A 21,408-nucleotide genomic window follows, 5' to 3' on the forward strand; every position below is an offset into this window, starting at 1 on the left:
TTTTAAGTCATAAATTCACCTGTTTGGGTTTGTTTGGTTTTCTTTTAAAAAAATGACTCCTCAATTCTCCCCTTCCCCCCCTTGCCAAAGTCTTAAATTCTCTTTAAAATAAAAAACTATTAAAAAAAAAGTTAAAAAATAGTAAATTCTCCTTTTATTTTTTTAAAAAAAGGTCTTAAATTCTCTTTTTTTAAAAAAGCAAAGAACCAAAACCGCCCTGTACTCCATTCCCTGCTCCCGGGGCCTTGTCCCGGGCTGGAAGCCCTCACCTGTGTCTAAAAGCCCGTGCCCGTCCGGTGGCAGGGCCCAGACCTCCACCTGCCCGGGCAGGTCCCCAAGAGGGAAAACAACCCCTTTTTTAGAGAGGAAGAGCTTGGCCCGGCCCAGGAGGTGGGCACAGCCCCCGTGCCCCATGCCCTTCAGCCGGATGGGGGCTTCGAACACCCTAAAACCGCAGAGAGGTGACGGGAGGGAGACAGGTTCAGCCGGTTTGGGAAGAAGCAGGTGCCTGCTGCCATGCCGGAGGCTTTGGAAACTTCTCACCTCCTGCCTCTGCCTGCTTTTCCCATCCTGGCTCCCAAAAAACACACGTGAAAGCCCTCCCCACCCTTGCACAGCAACGCCCTTCCTCCATGGCCCACCAAGCAATGAGGACAGCTGTGGTGGCATCAGCCTCAGCGTCCCATCCTGGTGGTCTCCACTGGTGAGGGTGCTCCAACCATGCCCGTGCTGGTGCAACCCCAGTATCAAGCATCTCCCCCAGTGGGGACGACATGCAGTTACCTTTCTATTTCTTTATCCAGAAGGTCTTGTGAAATGTCCTACCAATCATGAGAAAGGATAACCCACCCAACAGACCAAGGGTCCCGAGGCTGCTGCTCTAAAATGGATCTCAGGGCTGCTGCTCCACCACAAAAAGTGCATTTATTTTCACTGGTTGTCAGAAAAATCACCATTTCATGTGGACCTTGTCAGGTTTACGACATCCTTAACTACTCGTTCCTCCACATCCGAGCTGCTGGGATTAGGAGGTGATGCAACACACAAGTACGTAGCTGTCACTCGGCAGTTTTAATTGGGTTTTTAAATGAAGTTTTCTGTTGTTCTGACATATTCCTCATAATTACGATCTCCTAAAATCAGATAGTACATCTGGCGCTCCGTAACACGGGCCATGCCCTGGAGACCTTACAGCTCAGGAAGAACAAAGATCTATATAAGAAAACAACAAAAGCTGTTCTCAGGAGATACATATCTTATTTATTAGCTTGGATACTCTTCTGAGATCCTAATCAGACAAAAACTGAGCAGAGGTTCATTTGCCACTAGTGAGGACACTTGTCTTTCTTTTAATAAAAAGATTCTGAGTTTTAAATCTTTCTGCCTTTAGCAGCTTGTAAAAAAGATTGGAAATCTCTTTTCAATTGTGAAGGTAAAGCTATTACTGTGAAAAATAAATAAACTTCTAACTCTTCACCTGCACGTCTGTGTGATCCCTTGGTTCCCCGCCCTACAAGGACTTCTCCACACCTTGCATCAACCAAGATGGATGAAAGTGTTCAGGGAATAGTTTCATATGAGTGATCTCTTCCAGACTGGCTACTCATGGACCACCTCTGCCAACCCTTGCAGTGTCTCAGCCCACCTTCAGATTTATTCCCGAAGCTCAAAAGCTCCTGTGGTGCCAAGGCTGTTTTCAGGGACTGGCCAGGAATAGTAACCGAATGGATTTCTGGGTTTGTGCTCGCTGGTTCCTCACTTGGTTTTCTAGAGATGCATCTTAAAATTTTGAAAACTCGTATGCTTGTTGTACACTGAGCAGCCAAGCTGCTTTGGGGAGGAGAGTGGAGCTATCTCAGCATCTTGAACAGTACCAAGCAAGTCCTTTGGTCTTTCCAGCAGCCACCCTATTGCAGATGAGATAGTAAACCTATCTGAGTTTCCCTGAAGAAGATGATGCTGTTTTGCTGATGTGCTCAGAAATTGAACCAGAAGACTCCTTGCTCTGAGGCTTCTTAAGATACAGAACATGTTTGCACAAAAATCCTCCTCATGAGAACCACGCGCTGGCAGCAGGTCCTCATTTGGTGACCCACTATAACCTCTCCTAACAGAGGACATCTCCACTGGCACAGCCACCCAAGCCAGCTCAGGCACAGCAGTGTTAGCCTGTGCTACAACATGGCACTGCACGGTTAGGGTAGGGGATGAGGGGAAATAGGTATTTGAGGCACTGGAATCTGCAGAGCTGTTGGGTTTTGTCTGTGCTGAAAACCAAAACCCTCTGAGCTGTTGTTGGGAGGGGAGAGGAGAAGGAAATTTCTTTTTCAGGCTCATCTCCAAAAGGAAAGAGTAAGAAGTCAGATTTTCAGAGGTGCCCAACGTCCACTGGTCTCCACAGCAGCTGGATGCAGTCAGCATCATGGCTATCAAGCCTTTTGGCCAGCCTGAAGGTCATCTGTTATTTCACCATCTCCCACCAGGCGCTGCTGAAGGCAGGAGCTGCAGTCCCCTTCCTCCTGGGACACAAGTGCTGCATGGTCCCTATGGTGTTTTCCTCTCTTTTTCCCCTTGCTGTGGACTCCTTGAGACCTTGGGAATGTGCCTCTGGACCCCGCAAGCCTCAGGAAATTTGTCAGTCACAATCCTTTGTCGACATTTCATGTGCCACAGAGAAGTTACCCAGGGCCTCCCTTGCCTGGCTCAGCACACAGAACGGCACGTTTGCCCCAGAAGACGAGCCTCCTTCTCAAGTAAAGACAATTGTCCCCACAACCCCAGCATTTCCAGGGGAGCCCTGGCACTGGGAGAGAAAAGTGGCCGTTACGGTACAGCATGTTGACTTCCTCTTCCAGCAGACCCCTCCTACCTCAAGAGCTGTAATTCGAAGCCAGAAGTGAGGACCTATATATATATAAATATATAAATTGTACGTATAATCAGGAATGTATAAATATAGATTAAATAAATATATTTTTATATATATACAGGAGTACTGCATCCTGTTGCTCGGCGCATACTTGTAGCAGGATTGTGAAGTGCCTATTGACCCTTTCAGCACTCTTAGGACTTTGGGAAAGTTTGGAGGGTGTGAAGTTTTTCCAGGCTTCTTTGGAAGGTTTTGAAGCCACTGTTGTTTTTCTGGCAAGAGTTTTATTATGCAACCATAGACTGTTTTGCTAAGAGACAGAAGATGCTGCCTTGAGTGTAACAAAAGGGCTCGTCTGGAAGAATTTTTTCTCTGTTTCTAGGACAACAAGAGATATGAGAAAGAAAAGATGCTGCAGCATCTCAGGAAAACTGAACTGGGGCTCCGCACCGCAGAGCCACTGCGGCTGACTGCCAGCACACCAGGGACCCCACCCCACCATCCCCACCACAGCCCTGCCTGGGTTTGGGCTTGCAGGAAGGAGAGACCTTTGTCTGGTGGGAAGACTAGCTGTCCTCCTTCAAGGGCAGGCCTTCTGGCCTCTGAAACTTGATATATTTCCTGTCCTCCTGCTTTATTCAATGAAGTATTCATTGCGCTTCTGCAGCAAGCCTGCAAAAGTTGCTGAGCACTTGTCTCCTGTGGCTGCAATAGGAATAGGGATGCTCAACAGCAGCCTGCAGGGTTGCAGCCCTTAACAGTAAACTTTGGCTACATCGGTCTTCTTATGTATTTGGATTGCAGCTCGGAGACATACAGCACTTTTCTGAAAACACTAACAGCACCTGCAATGTCTGCGTATGGCTGTGCTCTTTCCACACCTACGGCGGTGGGAGAAGTGAAGGAAGATGACCTGCAAAGGGTTTTGTGACAAGTGGTGCCCAGGAAACTCCCGGTCCAGATGAATGGGAGCCAAGGGGAAAGGCAGCACTGTAAAAACCTGTGATGGGCTCAGAGCCAGAAATCTCAGATCCCTACATCCGCCAGAAACCTGCATTGCTGGCTCTTTGCTAGAATGGCTCCTGAAAAAGGTGCAAACCAGCAAAATCTAACTTCAAAGTGGAAGTCAATAACTCAAAATGCAGAGCAGGGCTCTCCCTTACCCCTTTTGTAAGAAAAAGTAGAAAAAAGAATGTTATAATTAGGTTGGAGCTCCTGCATTCCCATCCAGTGTCCCCAGGGGAGAATATGGCTGGGTAATTACATCGCCATTCCCCACTTCAACAGTGCTTTGAGCCATGAGACTCAAAGGAAGAAATAGCTGAAACAACAGTGGATAGAAGTGAAGAAGGAGAAAATGGAAGGGAGAAATAGAAAGGGGAGAGGGCAGTGGTGTCGGGAGGAAAAAGGATGCCCAGGGCGCAGCCCACAGGCTTTTATTTCCCATCCAGGTGCTGCGTAGGATTCTCAAGATCTGCCTTTCACCTAGGAAATAGCCCCATTAATTATGGCTGTTGAGTATGGGAATGCAACAGCTCTTTGCCACTCTGCTGCTGGGGGAGCCTGTGACCCAAGCCGTCCGGGTTTCCCAAGCATTTAGCAGTGTGGTCATGCTAATTTAGTTCGGGTTTTTCAAAGGCTTGCCGGGAAAAGTCCTCTCCTTCCCAGAGGCATTGAAAGTTTTGACCTCCCGACCCTCCCTTTTACTAGGAGGTTCAAAAGCAGCATTGCAGCTGTTAAAGTTTTTCTTCATGCCTCAGCGATTCTCTGATGGGGGACCAAGCTGGTGTTTAGCTAGGCTTGACCTCTCTTCTTTAAGCCTGGAGATGTCTCTTTCTGGCAGTGCTACAGGCAGGGCAACGCTGGAAACCTCCCTGCCTCGCCATTCATCCCCTCCCTGCGTGCAAACGCACCAGTACCCGTCACTAATCCATCCCCCACCAGGAGATGGGGTTCCCGGCACCGATCCTATTTGTCCATCAAGCTGCAGATTCATTTACATTTAATCCACCATGACTCGCCTATGAAACACAGCCCTCCTCCTGCTCTGATGTTGGCATCCACTTGGCTTCCAAAAGTCAACTGTTGGTTTCTGAGAAAAAAAATAATAAACCCGCTCCCAATAGGCTACTGCTGGCCTCACATGGACCTTCAGCGTCTCGTCCTCCCCTCCACTGCCAAGGCTCATTATTTTAAGAGTACATCCTCCCTTTAATTTACATCTTTGTCACACATCAACAGTGCCAGAGTGCCTCTTCCTCGAGGACCAAGATTCATCAAAGCACTCGATCACAGGTTTAACTTCAAGCATCTTATTTTTTGGTGGCACTACATGTGTCACATCCCCAAACTAAGAGGCTGGAGACGGATGCCCTGATTCATCACTGCTGTACTCTGGTACAGCAGCCCTATTTCCCAGCCAGGACAGAGGTCAGTGCCTTCTGCTTTGCATAGGTCCCACCAGGTCATTCTGGTCCTGGCGCATTAGGTTAGAATGCAAAGTGAGGTGTGAGGAGGGAAGAGAGGAAAAGTTTCTGAACTGGCAGTCCTTAGAGCTGTGGGATTAACCACACTCACACCAACAGATTAGGGTCATTAAAGTAGTCATTAAAAAAGGGAGAGTCCTACTGTGAATAATGACAGGTGCTTCACACTGGCAGGTGCCTAGTCCCCATGGTGGAAGCTAAAAGGTGGTGAGATAGTGATGAGCACCATTGTTGTGAACGTCCCCAAGGCAGGAGGAGCCTGCACACTTTTTACACATTTCCTGGCACTTGAAAACAGTGGTAAATACAGAAATGTGCAGAGCTGAGGGTCTGAATTACCCTGGATTATGTCCTGAACACCCACGCTGCAGAGCCCTCTGCAGAAAGGTGATTGTGGTAGAAGCTGGGGTAGGAACCTGCTCTCTGGGCTCCTGCATCCCTGCTCAGTTATTATCTCCTTAGGTGAGCTCAGCTTCCCCAGCTGCAAAATGGGGATAATGTTTACTTTGCTTGCAGGGGTGTGGAGGAATAATTAATTAATGTTTATGAAGTGCTTTCAGATCCCCCGAATAAGAGGGGTGAGATAAGCCATGAAGATTCAGGAGGTAGGTGCAAAGTGTTTTGATGAATTATTGTGATTCGAAGGTAAATTATTGTTATTGCTACCTAATAAGCAGATACAGCCATTAGCCTCAGTTAACCTGATTTCTAACTCTGTTAGCTTCTTGTTTCCTCCCTCTTGCCAACAAGAGCATGGTTTCACCCCGCTACTCACACTCAGTCGACTATAATAACCTACTAAGTCATACGGGGCTGACCCATCTGGCCCAACTTCTGGTGGGAAGGAGAAGCATGGTGCAGCCAGCCTAGTGCTAGCGCAGATGAGACCTGCAACAGGGCAGCTTCAAGTTGCACCACTGCTATGAGCTTCTCACCCATGATGGCATCTAGGGGATGCAGAAGACTTCCTTTGCAATGGGGAGAATCAAAGGAAGAAATGTCCCGTCCAGCTTCAAGCAGCAGACTTGCTGGGTGAGCTTCTTCAAGGACTGTTGCAGGTCAGGAGGTATGAGTGCCTGGATGCAATCCCACTGTTCCTTGTTACCACCCTGGGCTGGGGAACATGCCCGTGTGCGTGCCCCTGGCCCAGTCTTTGCTGAGAAAGACTTAAACCTCTGGTTAAGACCTTGCACTGGTCATGGGTTAGGAGAGCATGGGGGCAGTGACAAAGCAAACAGGCACTTGGGACCTTGAACCTGCTCTAAACTGGGCTGAAAACAGTCTTTAGGCAGTTTGGCCATCTCTGTCTTGAAACCAAAGCAAACATGACCTGTTTTAAACCAGTGTGAGTAATGTGAATCCCGGGCAGGCATGAGCAGGTTTTTCCGGTTCTCGCTGCAGCCTTTCCCCCTCCTTCCCTGCCTGGGCTCCCAGTTTCACACTGGGAGGGCACTGGAGCCTGGGGAGGAGCATGGCTTCCTCCCTTTGGGACACCTTTTCCAGCTCTCCACCTGTGCCATTCCCATTGGTCCCAAATTGCTTTTCCAACACCGTGCCTCAGAAGCCACCTGCCAGCCTGTGCTCTCAGAAACCCCCGCGTCACACACAGCCAGCCCCACATCTTCAGCCTCACATCCCTCACACCACCAAAACCAGAGGTCCTCTCTGCTGGCCTTGCTCTGCTGCGTTGCTGGGTCCAGGCGTCAGAGCAGAGCACAGTCTGCACCAGCTCTCTGCCTTGGCAGGACCTCCCTGGGGACCTCAGGCAGAAACGAGGAGGATCCCAAGCCCAAATTGCTTTGGGTACTGACTTTGACATCCAAGACCACCTCTAGACACAAGCCTGCAAAAGACAGGCAAGTTCACTAGTTTCTAATTGACCTGTATTATTTTTATGCTTAAACCCATCTTTTTTTTTTTTTTTTTTTTTTTCTCTCTCAACACAGGCAAGTTCACTAGTTTCTAATTGACCTGTATTATTTTTATGCTTAAACCCATCTTTTTTTTTTTTTTTTTTTTTTTTTCCTCTCAGCTAGGAAGACCACAGTTATGCATGAAGACCCCAGTTCAGCACCCGACCTGGAGTCCCTCACTAAAGACTTAAATCCCTGCAGGATAACAATAGTTATCCTTAGTTATTTTAAGTCCTACGTGGGTCCTATATGCACTTGAAACACAGAAAGAATAATGCTTAAATAAAGAGAAGCAGGTGTGGGGTTTTTTTCCCCTCTTTGGCAAAATGATGCAGTTTCTCTTTTAATTTTAAAGATAAATTAAGGGACTAATTTTTTGTTAGCTATTGATTTTACATGAAGATTTTCTTCGTCAGGATACTTTATTTGCTTCCCATGTCTGGAGTACTTGAGCAGGTTAGGTAATGTGTCTCAGTCAACTGGAATTCACTTGGAAAGCCGGAGAGAAAACAGATTTTATTACCTACTATGCTAAGAATAAATAGTACCCGATGCCTACAAAGTATCTCTGTATTCTTAACCCAAGGTTTTCTAGTAATTACATAAATCACGCAAACAAAGTTGCTTTTCCATTTGTATGTTAGCAGCATGCCTGAAATAGATATATCATCCAGCAGATGCACATTCAGCATGTATCTTCCTTTCTATTGGAAGGTCAGTAAATTGGCTTTCGCTTCCATAATGCTGAGCTCTTGGCAATTTTTGAGCGCAGCCGTACTCGGCACACGGCAGGCAGCTCTAATAACAGGTGATCTAAGCAAAAAGGAGGATTTAGCCTGCCCTTGCTCGCCGAGATTTTCCACCTCTTAATACTCAAGATTTGCCTTCAGGCTGTGGGTTACTTAAAGAAGTCAGGGGAAACCCAGCGCTGATGCGGCTCTGCTAAAGCGCTGACTATCTATCTCCTGCACCTTGTGTGAACAGCATAGCCCCAAAACACACGCAACAGCCCCAAGAAGCACATGCCAGGGCAGATGTTAGCACCTCCAAATGGCTCTCTTGGGGGTCCTGCTTTCCCTACCAAGCATTGCCCCTTTTCCCACCAGGCATGGGAAATATGCCTGCCTGGCATTCAGAGAAAGTGGAAAACAGCTGAACAGCCTGAAGCTTTAGACTGGAGGAAGCCTGGAGCACATGGCCCTCATCAAGGGGGAGTTTCAGAAAACACCACCTTTGTGAAACCAGAGAGAGAAGACAATACAGAGCCTGGCATGGGCAATGAAATATGTATGTACCTAGGACCTCATCCAGCTCTCTCCAGCCACTGTACCTCCTGCCTTTGCATTCAAGGGGCTCTGGATCCCAACCAAAAAAAGATGCAGGGGAACAAATGTAGCCCTGGCAACCCCACTGAGGGCAGGGAGGAACAAAGAGGACCCCCCGGGCTGAATTTGTTTCCATTTTTAATCCTTATCTATACCCATCACCCCCATGCATGGAAAGAGGCTTCTCAGCTGTATAGATTTGCATTGCTATGGGAGTTTGAAGTGATAAAACATTTGGCCTGACTATTCAGAAGCAATTAGTGATTCAAAGCAGCCTAAGACATCTTAAAGGGGCCTACTTTTCCAAGAGACAGGTGTTCTGAGCTGACTTCAGGCGAAAATTGAGATTTTTCAAAAAAAGAAATCACTGGCTGCTTGAAAATATAGTTCCTTCAAGTCTTAGTAGGGAAAAAAAACATTGCACAGAAAACTCCAGTTTAGGCTGGTAAAATCTGGGAGGGGGAGGGGAGAAGTGGCTAAATTTACAGTGCTGGTAGAAGTAATGCTTTATCTATCTGTTGAACACATAGAATTATACATGCCTTTTCAAGGTTAAGGATTTCCCCTCCACCACCACAACTAACGCAGGCACAGCCATGTCCCACTAACTCTGCCATCCCAGCACCCCTGTCCCAATGCAACATCAGCTCCAAGCCAGAATTTCTCACCCAGATCTCCTACCAAAGGAGGAGGGTTTTGTGTATTTTTTTGAGCATTGTTGCTCTTAGACTTTGAAATCCAGCTTGGTGAAAGGGCAGCCTGCACCAGCCTTTAGTTTGGCTGCAGGGACCAGCACACCCTTGCTGCCACCATTGCAGGGCAAACCCAGAGAAGGAACGAGACCTGCACCTCAGTTCGCAGCACGCAAAGCCCCGGGAAGGCAGCCCGGGGATGCTTAGCCCCCAGAGTCCCTGGGGAAAGGCAGGAAAATCCATGCCAAAGGAGAGCTTGCCCATGCAGAGACATCAGGGCAGGACAAGCTGGTATACAAATGTCTAATGCAAAGGGGAAAGAGCCCACCCTCCCTGTGAAGGAGTTGTCCTATGGTGTCCTCCCCATGCATCTCCTTTTCTCCCCCTATAAGCAGAAGACATAAATAGGTGCCTGTAACAGGCAACTGAGAGCAAAGTGAGGCTTTTCCTTAATGCTACAGAGGCTCCAGCTCCTCCCTATCCCCATGCCACCGAGTTATGCTGACACAACTGCTGAATTGCTGGATATAGGAGAAAAAAAAGGAGGAGGCGGAGGACATCTCTAACTTCCATCCGGAGGCGTCTTCTCCTCCCCACTGTACTGTGTACAGCACCTGGGCTCCCTGCACAAGCATCCCATTCAGCCAAAGTCATTTCCACTTCATGTGCCACGTTGCTTGGGTGCTGCTGCTGGGGCTTTGCCAGGCAGAAACCAGCAGAAGACTGCAGGAAAGGATAGGGCTGAGCTAAAAAAAAAAAAAAAAAAAAAAAAAAAAAAAAAAAAAGAAAAAGAAAAAGAAAAAGAGTATTTCTTCAAGAGAGCACTCAAAAGCTAACAGGGCAGAAGGCCACAGCTGGCTGGGGATGCATTTTAAACAGCTTTTTAATCCAAGAGCAGATATATCCATCATTGTCTCTAACATCTGTCTGGCAAGTGGGATGGGTGGGGACAGTAATCTCCCAGGCTGTTACATGCAGACTAGGAGAGAAACTCGGCAGCAGATAGATTTGGCATCCCTCGGGGGTTTCCAAGGCGAAGCACCGATTGCAAATGGGTGCTGCTTGGCCCCAGCAAGTGGTGGAGGAACACTCAGGTGGTGCAGATATCCCCCTCTCCCGTGGCCCTATGGGAGTCAAACACTCAGCAGGGAAAAAAATACCCTCCACTACACGTAGCTCTTCAAGGCTTAAAGAGCATCTCAGGCTGCCCAGCTCCAGAGCTGGGTTTGATTCAGTACAAGGCTCCAGGTGAGCTCAGGGCCTGCAACATGTACTTGTACACATATGGGGACATCTTCTACCCCAGAAGCTTTCAGGCTGGAGAAGACTAATAAAAGGAGAGAGAAAGAACACTTCTTTATATTTCCCAAATGGAGAAGAAAACTCTCAGAGCCAGCCTAAAAGCAAAATAAACAACACGCAGACATCAACCTGCACTTTTAGGTACTTACATGTCCCCACGCAACTGGTCCCAGCTGATTTTTGCCCAAGCTACAAAGCTTCAAAGGCAGAGGCGTGAATTGCAGCCACTTTCCCTGGTCCCCGGCTGCTAAACTTGCACTTTGCTGCCCAAGCAGAAACTGCTGCCATACTTGGCCAAAACAAGGGGCCAGACCTGCAAACCTATCCCAAGTGCTCTTCGGAAGGGTGCTATGCCTGCAAGAATAACTCAGAATTTAGGGCAAGGTCATAAGTGCGTGTGAAATGCAGGAAGCGGCAGTGAGGAGAGAGCCACAGGCGTTGTGGAAGAGGACCAGGACACCTGGCTGGGGCTGATCTCAGAAGATCTGTCAGCCCTCACGGCATCTGCTGTGTTTCTTGTCGCCCCAACAGTAGCTGATTACGTGGATATCTCACTTTTCTTAGCACATACACATGCACCATCAGGTTTTAACTCCTGCTGTTGCAAAGACACGTTAGAAGTGTGACCCAGAAACTCTGCGAAGATTCAGAAAGCTAAGCATACCAACAATTTACTTCTTCAATCTCACACTTTGAGGCTGTGCTGCCTTTTGAACTGACAAACTGGTGTGGGACCAACAGAGTACTAAAATGCCAGAAGTTCCTCCCCAAAATCAGACATCAGAAAGTATAAATCAAGTCTAATGGCAGCTACAGGGAGGACTTTCCTAAATCCTATGGGACCTTCAAGACCATACAGCAATCACTTGGAAAAGCTCACCAAACAAGAAGCAAGAGGAGATACAGCAGAACTGGTAGGTCTGGAAGTGGTCCAGGAGACCATCTCCAACCCGCTGCTGGCACCCACTGTTCAACCCCTTCCTCCCAGAGTAAATTTCCAGCCACTCTGGTTCACTCGTGTGACAAGTTTTTCCTCCCCTACCTCTACTCAGGTGTGACCATGTCAGCCGTTTTTCAGCCAAGAGGATGCTTTGCACTGAAGGGATCCAGAGACAAGCCTTGTAATTAGAAGGTGGGTGCCACCCACCAGTTAACCCCTCCTACTTCCTCATTTAGCCTGGGAGATGTATAGCCAGGTTTGTTTGTATTGCCCATACAACTTATCATTTGTGCATAGTGCTTTCCGTCTTCAAAGCACTTCAGCAGGTGTTTTGCAAGCTTCTCCCCAACAAAGGGGACAAAGGTTTTGGAAAGGAGATGGAAGAGGAACAGGGCAAAGAAAAGCTAAATAATTTGCCCTGAGACAAAAAAAGCCGGCAGTCAAGTCAGGATCAACACTCAGCAGCTCCTGCTGTTGAATCTCGTGCTCTGATCTTTGCCTGTACTTCACTCCCTTCATGTTCAAAAATGGTGTTGTGAAGCCTGGTGCCCACCTTGGTACCAGAGAGCAGATTTCACAGGATTTGCTTCAGCTCAGTACTCTTGTGGTCATGGCCACTGGACTGAGTGGTCCTAGACCAATGATTAAACTAAATAATTTCAAACATCTGGCAGTGGTTAGTAAAACCACAATCAGCAGGTGCTTCCTTTAAGAGCACCACAAAAGAGAGAAGGGAAAGGATCCATCCATGATCCTTCCTCCCAGCTGATATTTTGGCCTGGTTAAAGCAGGCAGTGATGCTGCCCCCTCCATCACACCAGCACTAGTCTTGGTGCAGAGAGCTGGATCAAGGACTGGTCCAGCTGTAGAAAAAAACCCAGGGGAGAAAATGGTTATTTTTTTCTCCCAGACCGGTGCCTCTGCATCAGGCACTCAGGGAAATGCTCGTGCCAACAAAGGAGAAGGTGAGGAGTGAGTGCTTGGATCAGGCTGGGGGATGAGAACAGATTAAATCACTTTTCCCATTGCTAATCATAGCAGTAGAGCAGCTCCAGGCACAGAATCATGGAATGGTTTGGGTTGGAAGGCACCTTAAAGATCATTGAGTTCCTACCCCCCTGCCAGGGGCAGCGACACCTCACATAGACCAGGTTGCTCAAAGCCCCATCCAGCCTGGCCTTGTCAATGGAACTACAGGAAGCTGGACCAGCACTCTCATTTGTATTGGCCTGTACCTGGAAATATCTGACCCAGTTGCCCAAAATTCATAATATATTGATAACCCTGCCACAGCTTTATCATCAGCTCTCCTGACTTGCTGAACCCCTTAAATCACTGTCGGATCAAGAGCAGCCCCTCTCCTGGGTGGTCCTGGGCTCACAAACTACTTATTTTCTCCCTGTCGCTGGAACAATCTCATACTGAAGAATGTTTTGCTGGTTTTGCTGCAATTTTTCTCTCTTACTACATAGGGAGAGAAAGCTCATTAAAACAGAGAGAAGGGACACACTCCCCGCCTTTGTCTCTTAATCACGAGGCAAAATGAAAAGGCTGTAGCAGATAACGAGCGTTCCAGGTACCAGAGCCACCTGACAAGCTGCTCCCTGAGGTGAGGTGAGAGCAACTCTGCTGCTGGGAGAGCCCCTACCTAAATCTGCCTCTTGCTCTCCTGCTGGCAGTGTGTGTCAAAGCTCTGCCCCCTGCTTTGCTTCCCCCCTCCCAGCTGTAAAACAGACATAATGCGTACAGCATCTTTCCCAAAGCCCTCCAGGACCTGCTGATGAAGACTCCAAGAAGCATTAGAGGACTCTGGTGTCACCATTGCTTTGGGGATTACTCCTTTCCGGGGTAGGAGAGGGTGGCAATTACAGGAATCAAGTCTCCAGCCCTTTCCTCCACGAGGAGGAAGGGCAAAGCAATTTTGGCTTCTCCCCTGATGCCCTATGCAGGGCAAACAAACACAGAGTGCCGAGGCTGGAGGCTGTGGGCGCTGGGGTGATGCAGAGCTGGAGACAGCCCCAGACACGAGGGCTAGGTGAGGACCAGCAGCTCCACGTACACTCAGGGTGAGTAATATCCTGAGGAGCCCAAACGCACTCCAAGAGGGCTGGGACTTGGGAAATCTTGCCCAAGGGCCAACGGGGCTCTAGAGAGTGACCGCGCTAACTCCTGCAGATCCCACATTCATTAAAAGTAAAATTAATGTCTCCCTTTAATAACTTTGTTAATGATGTCTGCTCACCTAGGAACCAGGATTGCTTGGGGCTCGTGTCTGTGGAGAAGACCTGAGCGTTCGCTGAAGTCTGCTGGTGGGTGAGCTTTGCTGGAGTGCCTCTGCAATGAGAACTCCATAGTGTCTCACAGAGGTTGGGTCTATGCCGAGCCTTCACACGGGCAGTGAGTGAGTCTGTCTTTCTCTTTCCTACCCTCAGGACCCATTTTGGGGACACTTGTGAGTGTCCCAAAGCAGAGCATCTCTACTTCTCAACAATGTTTAAAGGGTATGAAGAGAAGGAAGGGGCACAGACTGACAGGAACGCACGTCTTACTGTGAGTGTCTCTTCTTTAAGAAAGCAAGAGGAAAGAAAACAGATCAAGCGTTATTTTTCTTGGTAAGGAGTGATAATTTTCTGGTCATGATTCAGCGCTGTCATATGAAGTCAATGGCTGTCCTTTAGTCACCTCACAGCTTTGCCTTTAAAACACCGCTCATGACAACACACCTGTCCAGGTAAGGTGCAATTACCTGGGAGTTCACTAGCTCATCGCTACCAATTACCCAACTGCCTTGTGTCCCATCAACCCACCCTAATCACCACATCATCACTACAGCCCTAAAACTGGTAGCTCCTACAGTAAATACCATCATTAAACATCTGGGAGTGATTTTACTACCAGCCACAAAGAGATTACTTGCTGGGGTCATTGCAAACATGCAAACTGAGCAGAAAGATTGTTATAAAATATGATCCCACTCAAACAAAAGCAGATGCTATTAGTGAGCAACAGGCAGTGTCTATCCATAAAACACCAGGAAAGACAAGTTATTTAATGACTATCTGGGAAAGTCTTGCTTCGCTGGGGCTAGTGCTCCCAGTTCATAAACTGCCTCGACAGAACTGTACAGGAGATAGAGAGGGAGCTGAATTTATTCCTGTTTATGGCCTGCAAGGTGTAAGTATGTTTTCCTCTCTCTTGGGTTTCAGACTGACGTTACTGTTCATGGGTTTAATAAAGCCTGAAGAATGTACTTGGCTTAACCCTTTGGAGAAGCAAGGCTCATTTGAACTGACTGAACCAGGGAGAGCTGTTGGTCCATGTAGGAGCAGCATCACCTGGTCACAAGTTGTTGAACTTTAAAAATTGGCTCTAAAAACATGGTTGTTGAAAAAAATAATTAAAATACCCAATCCATTTAGTTCACCTTTAGGATTCCAAGTTCATCTAGGTCAAACCTCCTCTAACTACAAAAGACAGAGGTTTTTCCTTAACTTTTATTTAGATACAAAAAGCATCATTGATGCTCACAGATCCAGTAACTGGGTCTTCTAGGGGGAGCCTATATTGCTGTACGGCTCCCCCTAAAACATAAACTTTGGCAACACTGCAAGATGCAGGATTTTTTTTTTTTTTTTAAACTGACAACTTGTGCTGGGTATTCACATTTCAACAGTGAAAAATGATCTATGTAACAGGCATGACCCTTTCCCTCTCTCTAATCCCCCCTCCAGCCCTGGGATGGGCTGGCTGTGCTAATCTTACACCTCCAGGTCAGCACTGCAAATCCAGGTCAGCAATAACCAGCAGTTTCCTTCCCATCACGGGACTACTAGGTGATTGCACCATGGGTTTGAGGACTCCTTTGGCAGAGGAGCCCTTGTCATGTCCTGCCCCCAAAGTCCCTGTGTGGAAAATGGTCTGGGAAGGCTCCTATGCTCTATCACCCCACTCCAGGAACAGATCCAGCTGTGATGTGGCTGCAGGGTGGAGGAAAACAACTGGATGGCTGCAGTCACTTTGCCAAAGTATGTGCCCTCTGCCAGGTGTGCAACCAAGAGAAGTCTGGACAAAGCCTCCAAATGCTGTTTCAGGGGTGGGGAAAATCAAATATGTCCCCTCAACCTCCCCTCCTGCTCCAGTTGGCAAAACCCTCTCTGCTCATTTTGTGATGTCCCTCTGCTTTTGCCTGCCACCAGGATGCCGAGGAACAGCTCCTCTGCTACAAGCATGAGGATAGGAGGGATCTCCAAGCCTTCTTGTGCCTTTGGGTCTATGGGAAAGGCTTGTTCATGCAGTCCCCAGCCCTGTGCCCTGATAAATAACACAAGCCCTGAGCCAAAAGGTCTTGGCCCTGCTTGTGGCACCAAGGCTTTCCTGAATCGTGGCGCTGCTTTTCAACACGTGCTACTGAATCCACACGGGATGCCAGCCCTTCTGCAAGCTCACGACCTGCCATTGAGCCAGGAGGCTTCTCTGGGATGGAGGTTACCCTGTGGAGGGGGTTCCTCATCTTGGACAGCTCAGACCTGCCCTGTCATTAACGGCTAGCACATGGTTTCACTCGTGTGGCTCTGCCAGTATTGATGGGTGCAAAACACGCTGCGCTGAGTGCTGCCTTCCCATGCAGGCAAGTGTCCTCCCCCTGCCAGCTCCTCGTGTCTCTGCTCCCATCTCCCAAGTGAAGGAAAAAGCCCTTTCTTGACAGCGTGCCCCCCCGCAATGCCCCTCACTTCCCTGTGTGTGGCTGAACCTTGGGGGCCCTTCCCTCCTCACCCCCCAGCTCCAGGGGGACGGGCATGCAGGTGGGTCATGCTGAGGTGAAAGCAGAGGAGCTCTCTATCAGCAGGAAAAGCTCTTTGATTTCAATTTAAAGCCACTTCCTTCAAGCACAGTTCCCAGTTCTGGGTGCCCTGCAGGGTTTTTGTGAGTTTGATTAATCAAGCGAACCCAAACCTACCCAAAATCACCCGTTCTGTCCTCTTGGGGCAAGCGAGCCGACCACACGACTGTGGTCCCCACACAGCTTCTCCTCGAGCAGCCCTCTCCCCACACAGCTTCTCCTCGAGCAGCCCTCCCAGGAGCCCCACTGAACAGCCACTTTCAAGACCCCAAAAGACCCAGTAACTTGCCCTGTGCCCCCCACACCTGAACCCAGCTCCACCAGTGCAGGTGCCTCTTCAGCAACACGCAAAGTCAATGCCGATGGCGGCCACTGGACACCCACCACCGTGCAAAATGAGGAAAACTCATCCCAACTCCAGAGCCGCGGCTGGGATAGGAGCCGGGACCGCGCAGGGGGTACCTGGAGGAGGAGGGCCGGTGGCCCCCTGTGCTGCTCCTCGCTCCGCGGTGCCTGCCTGTCCCCAGCGCCCGCCGTGGGGACCAGAGAGTCTGGCTCCTCTGCTTCTCGTTGCCAGGACACCTCGGCGTTCAAACCCGAGCTGGGACCAATCAGCCCCGGGGCCGGGGAGCACCAGCCCCACGTCATCTGCCGCCGGCGTTTATTTGAGCGAAAAAGCGTGACAGCGGTCACACAGCCCGCGGAGAGCTGCCTTTGTGCGGGTGGGCTCTGCCCCCACCCCTGCCGCCTGCTGCAAACCTCTCCTGTCAGGCTGCAGGAAACAAAAGAGCCACAGAGAATCAGAGAATGGTTAGAGTTGGAAGGGACCTCAAAGATCATCGAGTCCCAACCCCCCTGCCATGGCCAGGGACACCTCCCACTAGACCAGGTTGCTCAAAGCCCCATCCACCCTGGCCTTGAACACCTCCAGGGATGGGGCATCCACAACTTCTCTGGGCAACCTGTTCCGGTGCTTCACCACTCTCACAGTAAAGAATTTCTTCCTAGTATCTAATCTAAATCTCCCCTCTTCCGATTTAAAACCATTACCCCTTGTCCTGTCACTATGCTTCCTGACAAAGAGTCCCTCTCCTTCAGGTACTGGTAGGCTGCAATGAGGTCTCCCAGGGAAGGGAGAAGAGCTCTTCCCTCCGACTGACAAAACTGAGTTCAAACACCTGGGCATGTCCTCTCTCTCCACCTCCCAGCTCCAGCCCAGACCCCGGTGGCCACCTCACTAGGGAGAGACCCAGTGTCCAGGTCATCTCTGCCTAAGAGCGATGGAGCTTCCCCAGCACTGGCCAGGGTGCTCCTCATGCCCCCAGTGCAGCCCCTTCCACCTGCCCAGCTCTGCCCCAGACCATGCAGTGTGAGAATGGAACCACAGACTCACAGCTTCAGGGATGCTTTCTGGCTCGGATGCCATTGCAAGGGTGTGTTTCCTCCCAGCCAGGTCCTGCAAGATGTTTTCTACAGAGCCCAGAACTGGAGCCCTAAGCCCCTTGTAAGCACAGGGGACTCGGGTGCACGATGCAGATAAATCACCCTTGGTGCTGGCTTCCCCGCTCAAATATGTGCAGCTGCTACCAAGGTGCACACCTGAGTGAAAGAAGCAGCCATCATCTTCGGTGCCAGTGGTGGGAACCAATGCACTTCGATTGCCCACAGCTGGGGAGGGTTAGACCCACCAGGCTCCTTCCCAAGGTGGGGTAGGTGCAGGTGTAGATACTGAAGAGAGACCTCCACAACACCCTGGTGGTTGGTGGTAGGGGCATGGACAACAGGGATGACAACAGATGTCCTGGCAGAGCTCCTCCCCTTGAGCCCCTTTGATCCTCCAACTCAGGCATCTACGAAGATCTCCTTCCTGCTCATGGGACCAAGTTGCAGGATAACATCCTCCACGTCCAGAGCAGATGCTGAGCCTCTGGATAAATGGACCTGGTTTCTGCTAATCCTGCTGCCTGTCACTCACTGTCCCCAGCAGAAGACAGTTGAGGTTTTGCCAGCCCCCAAGAGAAGATGACCCAAAATGTGGTCTGAGCATGGTGGAGGGAGGAACCATAGGATCAGCTACATGTGGTGCTGTGCCTGACTCACCTCTCCATTATACCGCCTCCCAAACACTCATTTCACTCCATTAATTAGCTACACCGCTGAGGTGCAATCCACTCCCCGGGCCAGCACTCAGGCTGGTTTCCTTGCCACCCAGTGCCAGCAACAATTACCAAATCCAGGCTGGCTCCTCGCCCCGCTCTGCTCCACGGGTGGATGCAGATGAGCTGTAGCAGCCTTTTCCCAGTGGACCCACATGTGGTCTGTACGGCAGCAGGAACCCAGACCATCTTCCTGACCCTCAGGCTCAATACAGCACCTCATGAATGAGGTATGATTGTATTAAGGACACTGTTTCTGCAGAAGATGGTCCACGTGAGGCTCTAAAGGACTTGAACTCATTCAGTTTCAGGACATAGCCACAGTTAATTTGTGGTGACTTTATGGAGCAAACAAATGCACAGGGAGGTGTCCATGTGGCTCTGAGGTTGCTCGGCTCATCCATGGCCTCAGCCTCCAGCAGTGCTGTTAGGACCATGGTTACAGATGTCCCTCATTTGGCTCAGATTTCTCCATTGACTCAATGTTGGAGGAGAAGGGGAATGACAATCAATCACAGACAACAACAGGATGGATTTCACCCCCTCATTAGCTTCACCATCCCAATTACAAAGCCTGGCAGGTCTGCAGCCCCACTGGCACACACAGTGCACAAGGCTGGAAACAGCGACGTTTCTGGGAGTCTTCCCAAGGGGAATAGACAACGTGGCAGGAGAGCAGATGCCTATCAGCATGGAGCCAGGGGGATACAAAGGGACAACTCCACCAGTGCTGTTTGTGCTTTTAATAGCAATTGACGAGGGCTGAACAAAATTGCAAAGCAGTAAGACCTGGCTGGCCGGGCATGGCCATGGTGTGGCAAACCACAGCAGTGAAGCTTCAGCGTTGCACCCATGGAAAAGGCAAGTGGCCAGCCCTGGCCAGCAGTAAGGCTTGGGGACAAGGCTGTCAGAAACACCAAGCTGGGATTGTAACAGCATTTCTCTGGTGGAGAAAGAGCCATTTCTGCACTTCTTGCACATGATTTGAAGTTTTCCCATTTATCCTCTCTCCATGTGTCCCACCTGAGCCAAGAGTGAACTTCCAGCCCCTTGTCTCACCATCTCTTATCTCAGGTTTTAACGTAGGCAGCTAATCTTGCATCCCAGTCTCCTGCAGAGATTTTCAGTCAATGGAAAAAACACACTTGAGAGTGACTTCTCTCTTAGGCGGCTGACTCAGCCCCTGGAGGTGCCATCTCCCTCCTCCACATAGACAGCAGCCAGGTATAACCAGGCATAGTCAAGTGCCTCGTGTTAGGTGGGAGACGAGTCATGCCTCCAGGAAAAATCAAAGGATGTGAGATACCAAAATAGTCTAGAACACCTGGGCCTCACTCCTTAGCTAGAAGCCACCACCACCCAGCCGCATGCATTTTGTCCTTGTGTGGACAGGACTGGTGGATTGGGTGACCGAGCTCAGCTCCCTCCTCTGGGACTCACCATGTCTTTCCAGAGCTGCAGATGCTGCTGCTGCTGCCAGCATGGGGAGGGAGCACAAAATACCCTTTTGCACAGCTCTTCTGCAACCGAGCTGTCAGCAAAGCTGTTGTGTTGCTGGACAATGGACATCCATCTGGACAGATGGGACATCTGACCAGGGACCCTTTGAAAGGGTTATAATGGAAGAGGGTCCCAGCAGAAACTTCCTCCCCCATGTTGCCATGGGTCACATCCTGTGACAAGGCTAAAATATAGCAATGAAATGTGCTAAACTCACTCAGTGGTGGGGCAGAGCGGACCCCATCAGTGAACCATCCAGGACAGCAAGTGGGCAGTCTTTTCCAGGGTCAGTGGCTCAGTTCTGTCCCTTCTTGCTTCTCCAAGCAAGATCTGCTCTGCCTGTTATTGTTGCAGATGTCCCATCCACAGCCACACAGCAGGACACGCAGTGATGCCGTGGCACGGTGGGATAAGAGGGTATCTGGATGCAGCAGCACAGCGTGATTTCCCTTCAAGCGGTTATTCCTTTGGGAGCTGCCCAAAATCCCCAGCCAGCCCCTGGCAGAGCTGGTGGGCTGGTGGAAGGAGAGAAATAAATCAGCTGTTTCTGGAGGGGCTGGAAGAGGGCCCAGCAGTTATTGATTTGATTCTTCATTCAGTGCGTGTTTGAGTGAAGCAATTCAGAACTGTCCCATCAATTCAAACTCCCGTAATAACATTAGCCACAAAACTCGGGAACTTGGTCCATCTTTCCTAGCACATCCATTATTCTGAATCAGCCTCTAAGTAACAACTATAAAATGAACTTGGCCTGATACACCAAAGCCAAAAACCCAAAAGTCTAAAAGCCAAAGTTTTTGCTGTCAGTTTTCTCTGGACAAGAATAGCCTATGTGAATGAACCTGATTCCCCATCTCCCCTTTATCTCAAATAAATAAATAATATTATAAAAGAATAATAAGAATAAAGTAAAATTAAGAATATATATATATTTGATAAGGACATCTAAAAAAAAAGGAAAAAGAAAACCTGCAACTTGCTTTTGCGTTCAGAGCCATCAGAGCCCAGAAAAATGCCAGGGGTGAGGAGGGAGGTTGTGTTGGCACTGCCAGTGCTGGAACAGTGTACAGGGAGGGAATCATGAGCCCTGCTTTTGCACATGGACACTGCCTCCTTAGAATAGACTCAGCTAGAAGTTGTGTATTTTTTTTGGTCCAAAAATACCTCCAAGAAACCTATGCCCATCTCTGCCCTCCCCACATCCCCTGCTCTCGGGTGATCATCTTTTCTTTCCCATACTTCTGGCTTAGCCTATGTCTTTCTCAGACAAACTCCTCCAAGGTAGCGTTCACCTTCTCTCCCCATTCCCCTTGAAAGATTTTCCTTCCCCATCGGATTTGTTTTTCCACATGCCCAAAGGGAACGGGAATGAGGGTAAACATGTA

The 21,408-nt window shown here is 49.3% G+C and overlaps 1 protein-coding gene across 1 annotated transcript in view; it reads right to left on the minus strand.

Annotated features, from left to right (window-relative positions):
* Positions 1-16,903, minus strand: part of LOC106897217 (ras association domain-containing protein 8-like) — a 35,731-nt gene extending 18,828 nt beyond the window's left edge. The window contains exon 1 of the mRNA XM_014957723.1: positions 16,830-16,903. The gene's annotated coding sequence lies outside the window, so the exon portion shown is untranslated. The remainder of the gene's footprint in view (positions 1-16,829) is intronic.
* Positions 16,904-21,408: the final 4,505 nt, after the last annotated feature.

Source organism: Calidris pugnax, unplaced genomic scaffold, assembly GCF_001431845.1.
Source record: "Calidris pugnax isolate Ruff unplaced genomic scaffold, ASM143184v1 scaffold211, whole genome shotgun sequence".
NCBI lineage: Eukaryota > Metazoa > Chordata > Aves > Charadriiformes > Scolopacidae > Calidris > Calidris pugnax.